Source organism: Diabrotica undecimpunctata, chromosome 5 (genome assembly GCF_040954645.1).
Source record: "Diabrotica undecimpunctata isolate CICGRU chromosome 5, icDiaUnde3, whole genome shotgun sequence".
Lineage (NCBI taxonomy): Eukaryota > Metazoa > Arthropoda > Insecta > Coleoptera > Chrysomelidae > Diabrotica > Diabrotica undecimpunctata.
Genome location: NC_092807.1, coordinates 96667823 through 96685850, shown reverse-complemented (window position 1 = coordinate 96685850; position 18028 = coordinate 96667823). Strand labels below are relative to the sequence as shown.

The window sequence follows — 18028 nt, the reverse complement described above, 5'->3', positions numbered from 1 at the left end:
CATTATCATGTAAAGACTTTAGACTAATTAGTCTCATGAGTTACTCCCTCAAGCTACTTCTTAGAATAATTCTTAATAGAATCAAGCAGAAATGTGAACACGCAATGGGAAATAAACAATTCGGTATCAGAGAAGGATTGGGAACAAGGGAAGCTTTGTTCTCAATGCTGATACTACTTCAACGATCATGGGTACAGTAGCCAGAAGTACAGAAGCCAATTTACGTCTGTTTTATAGATTTTGAGAAGGCGTTTGATAGGGTTCAACAGAGTAGGTCAAGGTGAAGGCGACTTAATAAAGATAATAAAAAAAAGAAGACTCGAATATCTTGAGCATATAATGAGAGGAAGCACATACAGGAGAATGCAGTTGATACTTAATGGAAAGATCGACGGAAAAAGAGGAATTGGCAGGAAAAAATACTCATGGCTCCGAAACCTTCGTCAATGGACTGGCTTATCAGCAGATGAATTATTACGTGCCGCGCAAGATCGAGAACGATATCGGCAAATCGTCATGGAAGCTACCCACAACTAAAACTTGGGCACAGTAATCAAAGAAGAAGATAATTCATAAAGAGGTTAAAGTCACATGTTCTTCTGAAAAGAATTAATTTTGATTTCATGTTAAACAAATCAAAACAAATACACTTTATGATATCTAACGAAAAGTATACTTACTTCGTTCATACATATTGTTTATTTTATTACGAATTTCGCGTGTATTTATTATTTCAGTATTGGTAACTTTCTTGGGCCTATTACTTTTGTTGGGTGGTTATGTTAGAGGTGTATTAGTTTTTTGCAGCCTGACAGATATAACTCACAGTTGGAATATTTAAATTGAAAGCCGCATCTACACGCTAAAACAAGAAAGTATATTTTAAGCATCTACATAAACATTTAAAAAATACATTACATACTTCCGTATTGTAGAAGTGTAAAGGTAGAATGTGGCCCGTATTATTACAAGTTTGCATTAATAGAAATCTTAAAATATTATTACTACGTGTATATATGTCTAGTGGCTATAATTCCAGTATACTTGGCTAAAATAGTCTAAGAAGGAACAGACCTATGACTTAAATATTTTGTGTTGATATATATATAAGAGCTGTATTACGTGATTAACGTGGTGAACGTGGTTATCAGGCTTGGAAGAATAGCCTACAGGCAGCATTTCTGCATTTCATATAGCATTTCGGCTTACGTTTCTCTCGCATGACTTTAGTCGTAGCAGTGCAACCAATTTTTATTTCTACTTTATATAGATAAAATCACCCCTTAACTTCGCCCTATATTTTAAATTTTATCTCCATTCATCGTCATTTTCCGATTATGCCCTATGAGTTCGTGACAAATTAGAAAAAAAATTCTGGGTCAACGAGAAAATACACGAGCTGGGTAAAGTTTTAAAAAGGAACTCGAGTTTACACAGGGAAGTGACAATTTTCGCTATAAAACCGAATCTCTCGACCCGAAAATGTAAATTGGGAATTCTTAATAGTCTAAGCCATTAGAAACCCATTAGGACTCCAATGTAATGAAGTAGACGGTTAAAATAATGACGACAAAGATGTTTTCAGAAGTTTTGCAAGAACATAGAAAAATAATAGTATTTTTATTGAATAATTTGTTTTGAATGTTGCGTACACTGCTTAAAAACATGTGACCACAATATATATAATACTTTTAAAAGTCTTATACTTTTATTTATGCATATTGCTTTATTTGGCTTCTTTTCTTCGTTATTCTCTTGGAATATTATGAATTGAATAATATGGATTATTTCATATCTTTGTAAGTAGACCTACAAAACAAAAACCTCATTTGTAACCTCAAATTTGACAGCCACTCGAGCTAATTCAGATTCAAACCCAAAAAGTCCAACTAACCAAAACTTTCAGTAGTTCGCGCCCAGAGGTACGAGAACGATTTGTAAAATCGTTTTCTCTTCCTCTGGACTATCAATCACATCTTGGACGATTTCTCTTTTGTTGCTAATTATATAGTCTATTTCGTTCTTGGCTTTGCTATCCCTTGGTGACGTCCATATTATTTGTTGTTTTTTGTGAAAGAAGCTGTTCATTTGAAATAAGTTATTCTGAAGAAGAAAACCAACAAGGGTTTCTGCTCTTTCGTTACGTTGGTCTGATCCGAATTTTCCTTTAGATATCTCTTCAACACATGTTTTGCTCCCAGTTTTATCAGTAAAATCACCACAAATTATAAAATATTGCGTAGGTGTTTTGTTTAGCGTTATTGATATTTCGTCGTAAAACTCCTTAACTTCCGCGTCTGAATGAGATGAGGTTGGGGCGTAAACCTGAACAATCCATGTACTATACCTTTTCTTGAGTTTTCAGATTACTGATGGTTTCCAGGGCAACAACTAACACCAACCATGGAAGAAGCTACAGCTACCTGGGGAAAGGAATGCCAAAAGTTAAAATGTTTAAAACAAATGGAAAAGGATAATGCGAATGAATATTAAAAGTAAAGTGTAATGGCACGTCTCGCAAAACAGAATACCAAAAAAGGTATATTGATGGAAGGCAACGTATATACGTATTTCTGACTATCGGTCATCTTCAGTACGGTGCAGCCAAGTTAGAAAAGGAGCACTACAGGAGTTGTTGTTATTTGTTGTCCTGAAAACCATCTGGGTCTTTTAACTGCAATGCCGCAAATTGGTCGCATTGCTTCTATTCTGCTTCTTTCTGATTTTTGAGGATAAATAATTAATATGAACTGAATAGTGTGTCTTTAAATAGAAAATATACCGTTACTTAGAGTTTTCTGTGTTATCGAAATAGCATGCATATCAGCATTTTTTGGTAGTACTAAAGCAGTATTTCGACAAAAACTTTGAAGAAACGATGTAAAAATAAGCAGATCGTAATGTCACATTATGGTAGAACCTTTTAAGAGATAATTCACTAAAATACACGAAAATTTGATAAGATACATAATATAACATATCGGGTTTTTGGCACGTTACAAAAAAAAGAGATTTAAGATATTAATTAGAAGAAGCGGATTTTCTCAACCGGAGGCCATATAATACTAGATAGAAACTATAAAAATATAATAAACACACTAATTATTATCAATAATTATTCATGGAAATTTCATTAAAATAAATAATTAGATCGCAGCGCTAGAAATGGTTCCTCTACCTACACTACAATTTGACAATTTCATACATACATATTAGAGAGTTTTCGAAGTGAAAATCTAAATGTAAAAATAAACATATTTAAAACTAGAATTGTGACTAAGTCCCAGTAAAACTAGTAAATTATATTGAAATGCTAAAAGAAAATAGCTTCAGAACAATATACTGATACTGGGTGTTCCTTTTAGTGGTGAAATAAGTCTCGCTTCCAATAAATTTTCCAACAGATTTCCCTGGAGCGTATAATGTAACAATAGCGTAACAAATTGCTAATTCAGTTCCCTTCAAAAAACCATTATCTTTAACGATGTTAAAATTGGCATATAGCTAAGAAGCTACTAGACACAGATTAGACAATTTGGCGCTAATACTTAAGAAACAAAAAGCTGGCATCGATACTTGGACATGCTACGAATTGAAAATCTGATATTTTTAACTTTAATAAATACACAAATATCTTTAATTTGTCGTCAACATGTGCGTCTTTCGGCGTTTCTTATTTTCGAAGGCGAAAACTTATCTTAGTTATTATAATTATTCTAATTATATCACGCACAGGGCCGGCACGCTTATATTGTATTTAAAAGCGCAGATGAAATAAAGTAAATCACGTATAAAAAAATATTAAGAGTTATAGATATGAATAACAAATAATATTAATAAACTATATACAGGGTGTGATGACAAGGTTTGATTCAAAGTAATGGCGGATAAGTTATGTTAAGAATATGAAATTACTAAGGTGTAGGTTTTGAATGACGCTGAGTTGAAATATAATGTTGTCCTGAATGTGGCACTTCCGGTTAAACCGGAAGTAGACGTCAATTTTGTTATTTTAGCTAGAACCTAATATTTTTCAATGTATTTTCGAATTCTACATAAAATTTGTCCACAATGTCCTTTACCAAAAAAGTATTTTCGAGATATTTCGATTTTTTTTTTAATTTTGCAAAAATTCTAGTCTACATTAAATAATCATATCTCCATTAATACCGTGCCTAGTGATGTGAAATTGTAATCAAGCGCGTGTCCGTTAACTACATATGTTCAACTCATTGATATTTCATACAGGGTGTTTTAAACTTTGCCGCCAGCATGCACAATTTAAATCATTTATAAGTTGCTTACTTTAAATAGAATACCCTGTATTTTATGAAATTTTCCGCTGTCAGTCCGTTTGGTATCGGTATTCCTTATACCTGAATCCAACCACCTTTGAAATATTTCATACAAAAGTTTGATTTCGTACATAAGTTAAAACATAACAACACTAGTAAGACTCTCTACATCATATCTTTCTTTGTCGAACAGGTTTGGAAAATACCTGATTTTTAATGTAACCCCAAATGCCAAAATCTAAAGGAGCCAAATCAGGATAGCGAACTGGCCAACGAAACGGGCCTGATTGGCAATTCAGCTATCATCAAGCATGTCTTAAAGATGCTGAGCAACAGGCCCAAAGTTATGAGGAGGTGCTCCATCTTGCTGATACCAAGCTGAAGCCGCCTCTCCATTTCTTAAAGTATGTAAGGCCGCTCGTATGGCTGCTTCTAAAATGTGACAATGTCTTTCATAATTGAAATTTTCATCATACAATTTTAATGCTAAAATTTTATCGTCTTTTTATCATCTAACTATTTTGGAAATGACAAACATGTGGATTTTCATTAGAACAACAAAGGGGATTATGTCGGCTAACCCAATCCATTTGTGCTAAACTTGGCTTCATCAGATTATATACTATTTTTTATGAAGTTTTTATGAATCTTTGAGAGCGATGTCCTCATACTGAAATAATTAAGTGTTGTTATGTTTTACCTTAGATAATAGAATATCTCAAAAGTGGTTGGAATTATGTATAGTGAATACAATACCAAACGAATTGGCTTAAAAAATACAGAGGAAAATGTAATAAAATACATCGTATTCGAAACACTCTGTATGATATATCAATTAGTTGGACATATGGATTTAACGGGGAATCAAATTGTTGTTTATTGGTTACAATTTCACGTCAGTGGCCTCGTGATTATTGGATATATGGTTATTCAATGTAGATTAGGATTTTTTCAAAATTTTGAAAAAATCTAATTATCTCGAAAATACCTAATTTTTGGTATAGGACATTGTGCACAAATTTTATCCAAAATTCCATGTAGAATTCGAAAATAAAAAAAATATATTAAGTTCTATTTAAAATAACAAAGTTGACGTCTACTTCCAGCATAACCGGAAGTGCCACATTCAAGACAACATTATAGGTCGCGGCATATTATCGTGCACGTATAGTTTCCGGCGCGTAGCGTTTCCACTCCAGCAATTGGGCTGCGCGTTCACATTTTCATACATAGAACGTTTCAGTTTGGTTCGGTGAAGATATGATCTCGCTTTTCTCGACAAAATTATGTGCAATTTCTCTTCTACTTAACGACGAAGAAAGAAAAAATGTAGTAAAAAGAAGGCTTGAAGTACATCCAATGCCAAGAGAAAGGAAAAAGGAAGGTGAATACTGGACTTTATACAAATAATTAATTGATGACGATGAAAAATATTATGGATATTTTAGAATCAATAGGATTCAGTTTAAATATGTTTTAAATTTAATTTCACCTTCAGTCAAAAAACAAAATATTACATTTAACGAAGCCGTATATATCAAACCAAAAAGTATTTTTAAAAAGAAGAGGTATCACTTCCGTACAAAAGTCCTAATTGTTTATCACTTCCATGATTAATTGTCACAAAGCAATAAAAACACATGCATAAATGACAAAATAGCCTCGAAAATCAAAGAAATACCTAAATAAACAATGGGGAGAAAACGACGGACATCTAATTCACATTATCCTTACCAACCGGTTACGACTCGTTACGTAGCCGTCGGCATCAGTAAAATATTGTTTTCAAATATACTGACCGGAAACGTTAAGTGTCTGAAACGCTATGTTCCGGACAGTGTGCGTTGTTCATATTTAAAACCATTTAAATTATATTTTTCAGAAACTAAACGCTATGTGCTGGAAACGCAACGTGCAGGATAATATGCCACGACCTTATATGTCAACTCAGCGTCATCAAAAACCTACACCTTTATAATTTCAGATTTTTAGCGTGACTATATCCGCCATTTCTTTTAATCAAAACTTGTCGCTCCACGCCCTGTATACGAACCCAAGTTCTTTATGCTTATGCATAGATATATTCAGAAATATACGTGTAATGCTGGAAGATGGAGATCGATAATAGACTAGATCAGCGGTGCTCAAAGAGTCGATCGCGATCGACCGGTCGATCGCCAAAGTTTTTGAAGTCGATTGCGATTCACGGATAAAATACGTAGACTTTTCTGACTCACGACACGTGCGTGATCGAGATACATGTGATGCTATCTCTTCACCCGGCAGTTGCGATAATGCCGATTCGGCATATCAACATTTACAGATAAATTATGTCACATTCGTTTAGAAAATTCCCAACTTTTCCAGGATTTAAACAACTTTTCATCGTTGAAAAAAAGAACGCCGCTCATTTGAATTATGTTTATTACGAGACGGAGCTGCAAGTACTTCATAGCGAGTTTGAAAGACGCTTTGCTTATTTTAAAAAAATTGACAGATAATGTAACATTCATGTCTAATCCATTTTCATGTCAAGACGTGGAAAAAATAGCCACTGAAATATCCGTTACGTTCATTATGGAGATCATTTAGGTCCAAAATGAGGTACTGAAAATAATTTCGGATATACACGAAACTTTGTTTTTAAACCAGGAGGAGTAAACTAAAGAGACAGATTCACACCCAAGAAAGTTACTAGAAAAGTTACCAAATATATCTTCTTTTTTGCTTGATCATATCGCCTTCGACGGTAATCCAAAAAAATTATATTGTACTAATACGTCGCTAAAGATTTCTAAAAACAACTGTTTTTTATATAAAAGCAGACTAAAAATCTAAAAATTAAAATTATAACGCAGAAAACACAAAAAATCGCCGACATAACTTAATTAACCTATGAAATGCCATTAGTGTCAAAATTTCATAACAGTGGAGTAAACTTGCCTGAGGTTGGACCAATTACAAACAAACATTGCGGCGCGGTAAATTTGAATAATTACTCCTCGTGGTTTAAAAACAGGGTGTAGCAGTCGATCTCCGGACGCTTGCAGTTTATGTGGTAGATCCCATGTAGTATAAGGTATAAGTCTGAGCACCACTGGACTAGATAATACATAGTATAAAAGTAAATGATATGCTACGAACCCATAAAAAACGTTAAATTAGTGGATTTTCTTGTGAATATTTGTTGTTAGCATTAATTTATAGTCTTTAAAAATTTATTACCAAGATTTATTCCATTCCGGAAAGGTTAGATAATGCCTGTTTTGTTTTCGTCCGGCCACCCTGTATAGTATGTAAGGTAAAAACTGCAATACAAAAATGTCAAAAAAACAGCATATTACGATTATATTTACTGGCTTTTAATCAGATTTTATTACGGCTTAACGTTATTTTTATGTGAAAAGAAGATGATTGTACATCGCACATTCTATAAACGAAAAGTATAAACAAAAAAAATTGTAGATCTATTAATACTCTATTGAATTTCCTACATATCGACACACCTAAATTTTCCATTGGTACGACACGAGCCATTAAATATACATCGATTGGATATAAGTGTGTAAAATTACGCGTGAAATTGTTGGATTTGTATCCGATCAACAGAACCAAATGTCAATCGTGAATTGTTCGGAGCTTTCCAAACAATTTCTTTTGTCATCGTTGCGCTTCTGCACCGTTAACCAACGTCTTATATAATGAGATTATTTTAAATAATGGAGCATATCTAACGAGCAATAGTCTAAAGATCTACGGGGTGATTTGAAAATATCTCCCTCAAGAAAATATAAGTACATATTCTTTTGCAAGGTTATTCCTCTCTCATTTTTGCACAGTGTGAGGTTGCCCTTTTTTGGAAGCTTAATAATGTTACCCCTTTTCCAGGCCACTGGAATGCGGTTTGTTTCCCACACCTCTCGGATTATGGGGAGCAAAAGTTCAAAGGTTAGATGCGGATCAGTTTTAAATATTTCGGCATCAATTGTTATTTCTCAGAGATTTGATAGCTGTTATTATCTCCGTTTTGGAAGGGGCCTCGTAAGATATACGCAAGTCTACATTCTACGGGTTTTCGACAATTTCATCTGCGTTTTCCCTGAGCGTGCCTAGCATCTCTTAAAAATGCCCTTTCCATGTCTCTACTTGGTCGTTTGTTGTAGTAAGTGATTCGCCTGTCTTGGATCTTACAATGTTTGAACTGTTGGACCCATTTTTTGTTAGTCGTCTAGTAATTTGGTATACCTCTCTAGTTCTGTTGTGTTGTGCAGCTGTTTCAGCTTGTTTTGCCAGTTCTTCAGCCCACCTTCTTTTGTCTCTTCTTGCATTTGTTTTAACTGCTTTATTTATTGTTTCATATTCTTGTTGTCGGTTCGCTCTTTCTTCTACAGTTCTTGCTTGCAAAATATCTTTCTTTTGCTGCGATAAGATTCATCTCACATCCATTCTTTTCTATGTTTCTCTTTTTTATCCGTTATGCGAGTGTTGTTCAATAAAATTGAAGCAGGAGAGGAGATACCAGATGAGTCGAATCTTATGGTACAAGTACTCAATTTTAAAAAAGGTAACAAAAGGTCAACCAAAATTTATAGAGGAATCAGTGTTATACCTTTAATAGCAAGAATCTTTTCCACAGTTATAAAAGAAGAAATAGAACAACACATGGACCATTATGGCGAAGAACAAGTCGGATTCCGAAAAGCTAGATCATGTCTAGATAATATTCATCATGAGACGAGAAATAAAAAAAAAACAAAGTGAAAAGTATTGAAACACATATGAACTTTATCGACTTGGAGAAAGCTTACAATATCGTGTATAGGAAAGAACTATGGGAAGGAATGATAAGAATGCACGTTAGAGAGCAATGGATGAATTTAACACAAAGACTGTATAAAGAAACAGAGGTGCAAATAAAGACAATGAAATAACAAAAGCAATCACCGCAACAAAAGACCTCAAACAGAGATGTGGTCTATCACCTACACTTTTTATTTTTAACATTCACCCCAGCAACATCTGCGCAACTAGTTATATATATTCCCAGATATCTAAACCTTGCTTCCTGCTTTATTATTTTCCTACCAATTTCGATTTTACATCGTAGTGAGTATTTAGATGTTGTCATACATTTGGTTTTTTCTGCTGATATTATCATATTGTATTTCTTGGCTGTTGTATTGAGAATGTTTGTTAATCTTTAGAGCTCGTCTTCTGTCTCGGCGATTAATGCGGCGTCGTCTGCATAACATAATATTTGGATTTCTTTGTTCCCCATTCTGTAACCATTACCTTTACATACTGGTTGTATTATTTCGTCCGTTATTATATTAAAGACAAGTGGGCTTAACGAGTCACCCTGTCTGACTCCGCTTTGTACTGGTATACACTGTCTTAGTTTCCATTTATCTTTGCCTGTATTCGATTATAGATGTAGATGTTTTCGACGATTTATATAATATTGGTTGGTATGTTTTTTGTACAGACGTCGTCGACTTGGATGCGATCGAAAGCCTTTTTCAGGTCTATAAAACATAGATATGCTGGTTTATTGTACTCGATGGCCTTTTCTGTGATTTGTCTTAGTACAAATAAGACGTCTACGCAGGATCTTTCGGATCTGAATCCTTGTTGTTCATCTGATAAAGTTGTTAGTTTATTGATTTTGTTGATTAGGACTTTTGTGGTAAGCTTAAGTGCGGTGTTCAGTAGGTTTATACCTCTATAATTGTTGGGATCTATCTCCTTTCTTGAACATTGGTATCATTATGCTGTTTTCCATGCGTCTGGTATCTTGCAGTGCAATATTAGTTTTTGTATAAGTTTTGTCATCTCTAGGGTTATACTTTCTCCTCCGTGTTTTAGAAGCTCGTTGGTTATTCTGTCTGGTCCTGGTGACTTTCTATTTTTGAGTAAATTTATGGCTATCCCTAATTCCTGAAAACTGATTTCTATTTCGTGTCTTAATTGAGGTACGTTATTGTGTTGATTATTATTTTCCTCTCCTTTAAACAGTTCCGTCAGGTATTTTTCCCATTCGTTTGCTGGTATGTTATTGTATTCCTTCAATTCTGCCATTTCTCTCCGTTGGTTTCTTATGAATCTCCATATTTGTTTTTGTGTATTGTAGAAGTCGCTTTCCATCTTTTTTGTAAACTGTTTCCAGTGTTCATTTTTTGTTCTTAACAACTGCTTTATTATATTTCGTATTCTTTTATAGGTGTCTCGGGATTCTGGGGTATTTGATGTTTTGTACTTCGTGTAAGCCCCTCGTTTCTCTTTAAATTTCTCTTTTATTTCTTTTCTAAACCATGGTGTATTGTTGTTGTTTCTTTTGTTGAGTATGACTTTGCGTTTTCCTTTATTTTAATAATTAGAAACAATTTTAAAAAATGCTTACTTTGGGGTTTTTTTATAAACCTTTTTAAATTTTTTAAATGTCATTTTTCTGTTAACATTTTCATCTAGAAAAAATTTTGTTAAAATCCTTTAAAAAAGGAATATAAATTAAAAAACCCAAACGGGCTATGTCATGAAGACAAAACGTTTTCGGAATCCATATTCCATCATCAGTGTCTAGGTGTACATGTTTTGAGCCACTAAATATCTGGGTAAAAACCCGTTAAAAGTTATATGTTACAATTTAGTTCAGTTGCTATCATCAAGTCGTCGTAGACATTTCGTCTCAGGACCAGCAACTTCATGTGGAGTCGTACGTTGCCATGTTATCATATCCACTGGTAACTTTAACATCCTAATATATAAGACTAAATAATGTAAACTAAATTTTAAAATAAAGGATTTTAACAAAAATGTTTTGTGATACATGGTATACAGCCAGCTACAGGAACTTAGTTTCCTTGTGGATTTTCATCTAGAATGCATAGTTTATTCACAAAGTTAAAATAGATGAAAACAGTCGCTTTTTTGCTAAATGTTAATAAAAAACCATGACGCAGGAAAAATTTCAAGACTCACGAGATGGTACGCCTTTTCTATTGACTTCTCCCAGATATTCCAATTAAAAAATAACGCCCTATAATTTTTCGATTTTTCAAGTGCTTTTTCGGTTTCGTTTCCTGGGGTAATATAGGTAGATCAGGCTTTGAAAAGATGGTATAGAAAATAAATGCGGAACAGTGGGTATACCAGTATAAGAAAATATTTTACAAAATATTTAAAGGGAAAATCCCAGTGGTTGACTGTATACCATAGTTTAAAGGAACTTGCAATGAATTAATGTACAGATAAATGTATCGTAAGATAGCCAAAATCTGCTAGAAATGTGAGTTATCAGTTCGGAATAATTTTTACAAATACGTGTTTGGCTAAATTGTATGTAATTTTTTGGTTTTTACAAAAAATGTTTACAAAAAAACAGGAAAAGGAAACGTTTTATTACATAGGTTTTCTTTTATAGCCTTACAATCGAAACCTTTTGAAAATTAGGGATAATTGCAAAAAAAAATCATTAATTGTTTAATTTGTAGATTTATGTGGACAATAAATAACATTGGAACAGTAAAAGGATACTGTTTTCCTAAGTGATAACTAAATTTAACAAACAATATATTTTAAACGCTGTAACTAGAACGACCTATAATGTTCCTGTTCGCTAATTTGCCAGATTTATTCGGTTCCCATGTGTCATTTATAAACTCTAGCCAACATTTTACTTTCCTGTATTTTAGTATAACAAAAACAATGTAAATTTGCCAACCTATAAAATATTTCGACGGTTGTTAATAAAACTGTCAACTGAAAAAAAGATTAGTGTTTTTTATATTCGATCACGTTTACAATTTCGAGTATTACTGTCAGGGAATGTAGATAAATATAGACTGTTTTCAGACCATTTAGGTTATAGCTATTGTAGTTCTCGATTTTTTTTTTATTTTTCTCTCCTGAATAGCTTGTCATTTCACACTTCATGGCAACTTTTTCTTGATGTAATCATGTTTCTTTTTCATTATGCAGTGTCTTTTCCTTTATATATAATAACTCTTCAGGCCTGGAGGCCCATGGCTTCTATTTTCTTTACTATTTTTTTTACTCATTTCTATTTTTCGTCTTCTCCTCCCAGTCCGGTATTTTTAATTTTCTTACATCGGTTTTAACCTCTTTTAAACACTTCTTTTTTGGACTGTCTCCTCTGTGCTCTCCGCCCGCTCCTCCTGTTAATACTGTTCTTCAATATCTGTTTATGGGCATCCCGTAAACATGTCCCAGCCAACGTGCTCTTTGTGATTTTACTTTTTGTATGATGCTTGATTAGTTAGATTACTTCTTCTTATGGGGACGACGTATGGGGAAGAAGAATAACTTCTTCCTCATACGTTGTCGTTGTCCTTAGCCCCTTCATATAGTATGCGTTATATCTTTCTTTCCCATCGTTCCAATTTCTGTGTAATTTTCTAACTTAAGACTCAAGTTTGGCTGCCATACATAACCGAAGGTTGCAAAATCGTTTGTAAATCCTGATTTTCGTATTCCTAAAAATTAACTTAGATTGGATGATTTTGTTTAGTGCTCTTACAGCTTTACTTCCTTTGGTAATTCTTTTTTCTATTTCAGCATCTATTTGTAATCGTCACTCCGAGGTATTCGAATTGTTCCACTTTTTCAAAATAATACTCTCTACTTCCGCTCATTTCAAAGTATTTTGTTTTATTTTCTTTTATGCACAGTCCAAACTTTTTCATATTGTTTCAATTTTTTTTCAGTTGTGATTTTGAACTCGAAATTAATGCAATATCGTCTGCAAAAGCGATAACTTGTTGTCTCTTGTAGTATATTATACCATCTGTCTCTACACCACTTTGTAGTAGGTAACTTCAAGGATAAGGTTAAATAAGGTTGTGGACAATGGATCTTCTTGTCTCAATCCCTTCCTTACTCTGATAAACTTCCTTCCAGGATCACTTTATTTAATGTTTCTTTTAAGATCATTTCCACTAACTTAAAGAGTTTGGTAGGTATTTTTAACAGATACATCGCTTCGTATAGTCTTTCTCTGTTGATTGAGTCGTATGTCGACTTAAAGTCCAGAAACATGCAAACCTAGAAATTATTCGTAGATGTTGTACAATATTTGTTTGGTCGTACAAATTTGATCAATTTTAGATCTGCCACTTCTATACCCTCCTTAATATTCTTCTATTATTTCAGATTCATACTTTGTGTACGGATAGTAGAGGTCACTTGCACATATAAATTTTATTACATTGCCAAAATAGTCATTTACCAACAACGATGACAACAATACATACAGGCATTCAGAACAGAAGGAAACATAATTAAGGGTAGAACAGCATAAAGGAATACATCATAAAAGCTGCACATGAAGCAATCGAAAAGAAAAACCGATCTAAAAGGTTGGACATAGAGAATGCAATGAAAGGAAAACATAAGGCGTACTTAAATAAGCAAAAGATATTGCCAGAAAGGCACATCAGGTATCTTGTGACAGATTTATATCCAATATTAAAAACGACATACACGGAAGACAGACGGTAGCTTACAAAATAATGCGACAACTTAATAAACAAGAAAAAAACTGCACAGCTGCACATAATAGATAAAAATACAATAGTGCATTATCTTGATGAAACACCACTTTCTTCTTAGCCAAATGCGGCCGTCTTGCTTGATTTCTTCGCTCATACATTGCAATAAGTTCTAATAATACTCACCGTTGATAGTCTTTTCTTTTTTAAGATGGTCAATGAAAATTATCCCACGCACATCATAAAAAAAATGATTCCATGAACGGATGCAGATGAAACTGTCTTCGCCTTCTTTGGAGCCGCTGCTCCCTTTTAACTACATTGCTTTGATTAGTCTTTTGTCTCGGGTGTGAAGTAATGGACTCATGTCTTATCCGTGGTTATGAAACGCCATAAAAATTTTGCTTGTACCGTGGAACTTTGCTAAACACGTAATTGAAACATCTTCACGACACTGTTTTTTGCGTACCGCACTGTACCGTACTTTCTGAAATGACTGCTAAGTCTGCTGGCTTAGCAGCATTATTTTTTACCATACCAAATGCTTAATGCCCAATGGGCAGATTGTTGTACTCAATGGAGTTAACAATAAAAAAAAATCTGCTGGCTCGCACACTTTCAGTCAACGATCATCCAGTACTACTTTATGGATTTTCTCATCGAGATCGACCTCATTCGGTCGATCACTGCGATGCTCGTCTTTTCATCTCGTACGGCTTCGTTTAAACTTTGCTACCCAATATTTTACTGTTGTAAACGAAGAAGCAGATTCACTCAGAGAAGAATCTATTTAAGCTATTAGATTGGTTTTCCTGAAGTCTTTTAAATAAAAGTATTGTATCACATCACCATGACCGATTTTCTCCATTATCACAAATTCACTGAAAACGTTCACTATTAATGGCTGCCAAATAAATACTAAACAACGCGCCGTCTTTAAACGTGAAACATATGCTTTGTAGATGATGTACTCTATAATACAGTAATATCTGTCAACAACTACAACTACCGTTGCCTCGAGGTTAGGTCGGGTACTTGATAAAACTGGATGATATCAGGTAAGAAGGATAATAATTGACTGAATACACCTAATATCAGTGTGTTTGATAGTGGTAGAGTAAACAAATGAGAATAAATATCGAAAACGACTTCAAATGCACCTATAAAGCTCCAAGAAAATATACCTTAATGTATATACTCTTTTCAGAATTAAATTTTATGTATTTATCTATAATAAATCTAATGAATCTAAATAAATGAATGAATCATAGTGAATCAAATTTAATGTTGAATTATTCAAGAATGTAATGACCAGCTTACTCTTAGATAAGAGTACGAAGTTGTAAAACCAAGGGAAAGGATAAGAAGGAATGGAAGCTGATCGTAGAATAGGCCAAGACCCACTATCGGTTGTAGAGTCAATAATGATGATGATGAGTAGCTTCCTCAGGACTAGCTTTCGTTGACAAAACTCTCCTTATGTCTTACCTCTAATCTACCCTCATCTTCGCAGACTGACATATGTTTGCATATATCATCTCAAAAGCAAGTTGTACAGCAATAATTCTTCTACAAGTTCAAATAAGTGTTACTGATAAGAAACTTCAATTTAAAAGAACATCGTCGTACCAATCCTGACCTAATTTCAAAAAGTTTTTACTTTTCTGGAAGAAAAAATCGGACCAAATGGTCATATGTCGCAGTAGACGTAATCGATGCCTTTAAAAACACAATTTTGATTATACCCGTGGAGAGTACTTTCAATACATAGTTTCGATATTTCTAGAAAGCAAGTTAGATAGCAACAATTCCTCTACTACCCTCCCTACAATTCCGATCTAAGTCACAACGATTTTTTTACTTTTCATAAAAACAAAAACAACATAGCTTCCAGTTGTCAGAAGAAAAGAACGTCTTGCCGTAAAGCTAAAAACTGTGTAGCTTTAGGGAACAAACAACAAGAAATATTAACACTAGCACCAATGTATTCACTAAGACTAAGGGCCCTGTTATACGAGCGCTAATGTCGTCGCGTTAGGAGCGCCGCGTTAGCATGGGTCCAAGCGGACAATGGCACCATGGAGTAAATTAAACAAACGGCATTGCCATCGGAGAGTCCGCTTTATCCCGATGGCAAGCGTTGTTAGCGCTGCCGGTCAGGTTAGTAGCATGCAGTTCAAGCTTTGCACATAGCGCACATCAAGTTATACGCAGCGCTGACAAAGTGATCTCAACGCGAAGCAACTACAGTCATGTATAACTTGGAAATTATACGCCCTGTTTTCCGCGTCATCAACGCGACGGCATTAGCGCTTGTATAACAGCTCCGTTAGATTTGTATATAGTTCGTCCCAAACCCTTCTTTCAGTGCGTCATAGTTGATAGAATTCTCTCTAACACATTAAGCTAGAAGTGACAGAAAAAAACGTGAGTGTGATTATTATACATAGAACTTAGAAAATTATTTATCGTAAAGCTAATTCTACTTACGGATGTATAATAGGTTGGAGTTTAGAATACGCTAAATAAATATCCAATCAATGATGCGCATAAATATAATTTGACGCAGATTGTCCCGATCGTGACAGTACTTTCACAAAGTCAACTGATAAAATGATAACTGTCATTCCAGGTTAGTATTATCAGACATTTTACAGTGAAAATTTAATTTTGTATTTATTGTCAAAATTTTTGCATTTTGTAATGCAAAAGGCTGAAATGGTATGGCCATGTAGAAAGGATGAATGATCAACGATGGCCAAAGGGAATGTTACAGTGGATCCCCACCAACCGCAGAAAAAAGGGAAGACCAAGAAGATCGTGGAGACAAGAAGTAAAAGATGCAATGGAAGATAGGGGTCTACAAGTAGATGACTGGAACGATCGCAAGCGTTGGAAGCTAGGTTGCGAGAAACGGCGGCAGCTATAGTAAACTCGTTATACAAAAAAAAAATAATAATTGTCATAAAAATATTTTAAATATGCCGAGATATATCGAAAAAGAACAAAGACTAATATTAAAATTAATAAATTATTTTCGATTAGAAAAATAGAGATTACGATCCTGCAACTGTCAAATTTAACTAAAATGTCATGCAATAATTCTCGACATTCTTAAAATCCTATATGACGACAAAATTAGTGACGCACTGAAAGAAGGGTTTGGGACAGACTGTACGTATTATATATTTATTTGACCCTAATCTACACTGTGCCATCGAAATAATAGAATGGTATCAAAAATTATGTTAAAGATACCCTTTTGGAGACAATTTGTTTGGAAGACACTATCTTTAAGTAAAATCTATAATAATCGAGTAAAAAATGTCCCTGTGACAACACCTACACTCTGTTTACTATAAAAATAAAAATGAAACAAATCAGTTAGAAGTACAAAACACGTGCCAAAGTTGTTTTTAACTACTTCAGCTCTTTATTTAAGTTGTTTTTATCTTACAATAGTAATTTAATGTTTTGTTTCATCATAATAGTCTTACTTAACGATTACAGGAATTTTACTACTTATAAATTTTATTGTTCTGATTGTCAAGGTGAATTATAATTGGTAGGTTGACCACTTAACAATTTCTAATAGGGTAAGTTTTGAAAATGAATATAAATTGACGTAGGAATCTAATAAAAACTCCGAAAAAATTTTTCGCCAAAACATATTTGTTATGTTAACTACATTAAAAAGACCGGTAGAGCGAAGTATTGAATGGATAACCCGACAAATTTCTTGAATATCAGCCACCGCTCAAAGCTCAATCATGTTTTCATTTAGTAGTTCTCTCACTGTATTCATCATTTCACACACCTCCTTGCTAGTGTGTGTCGTCTATGATATCTTCATATGAATCGGAGGTAATGCTTCCCACATGTTTATCGTTGGTGTTTTTACCATCCAGGTAGGGTATTTAATAGGTAGGTATTTAATTAAATAGCTTATAGATGTGGGATAAAAGTTGTAAGTTTTCGATTTTTGTGTTGTCACCTTTTTTGAAGATCATAATAACTTCAGGGATGCACCATGTTGATGCTATTGTTCCTTCGCACATTCATTTGTTAAACAGGATTTTTACTGCCTCTTCGACGATTTTTTCTTCAAACTTTATCATTTCTACCATACTTTGGTCATCTCCTGCACACTTATTATTTTTCATCTGTTTGAGTACTGCTTTTATTTCTTCATCGGTGATTTTACGAATACGCAAAGATATACTTTGC

General features: G+C 33.9%; 2 protein-coding genes across 6 annotated transcripts in view; one reads left to right on the top strand and one right to left on the bottom strand.

The window, feature by feature from the left end:
* Positions 1-18028, top strand: part of Tob (Transducer of ERBB2) — a 242177-nt gene that overhangs the window by 112336 nt on the left and 111813 nt on the right. The gene's annotated exons all lie outside the window — the stretch shown is intronic.
* The window catches only part of LOC140442378 (uncharacterized), an 87363-nt gene continuing 70060 nt past the window's right edge, over positions 726-18028 (bottom strand). Inside the window, exon 3 of the mRNA XM_072533452.1 lies at positions 726-862. The gene's annotated coding sequence lies outside the window, so the exon portion shown is untranslated. The remainder of the gene's footprint in view (positions 863-18028) is intronic.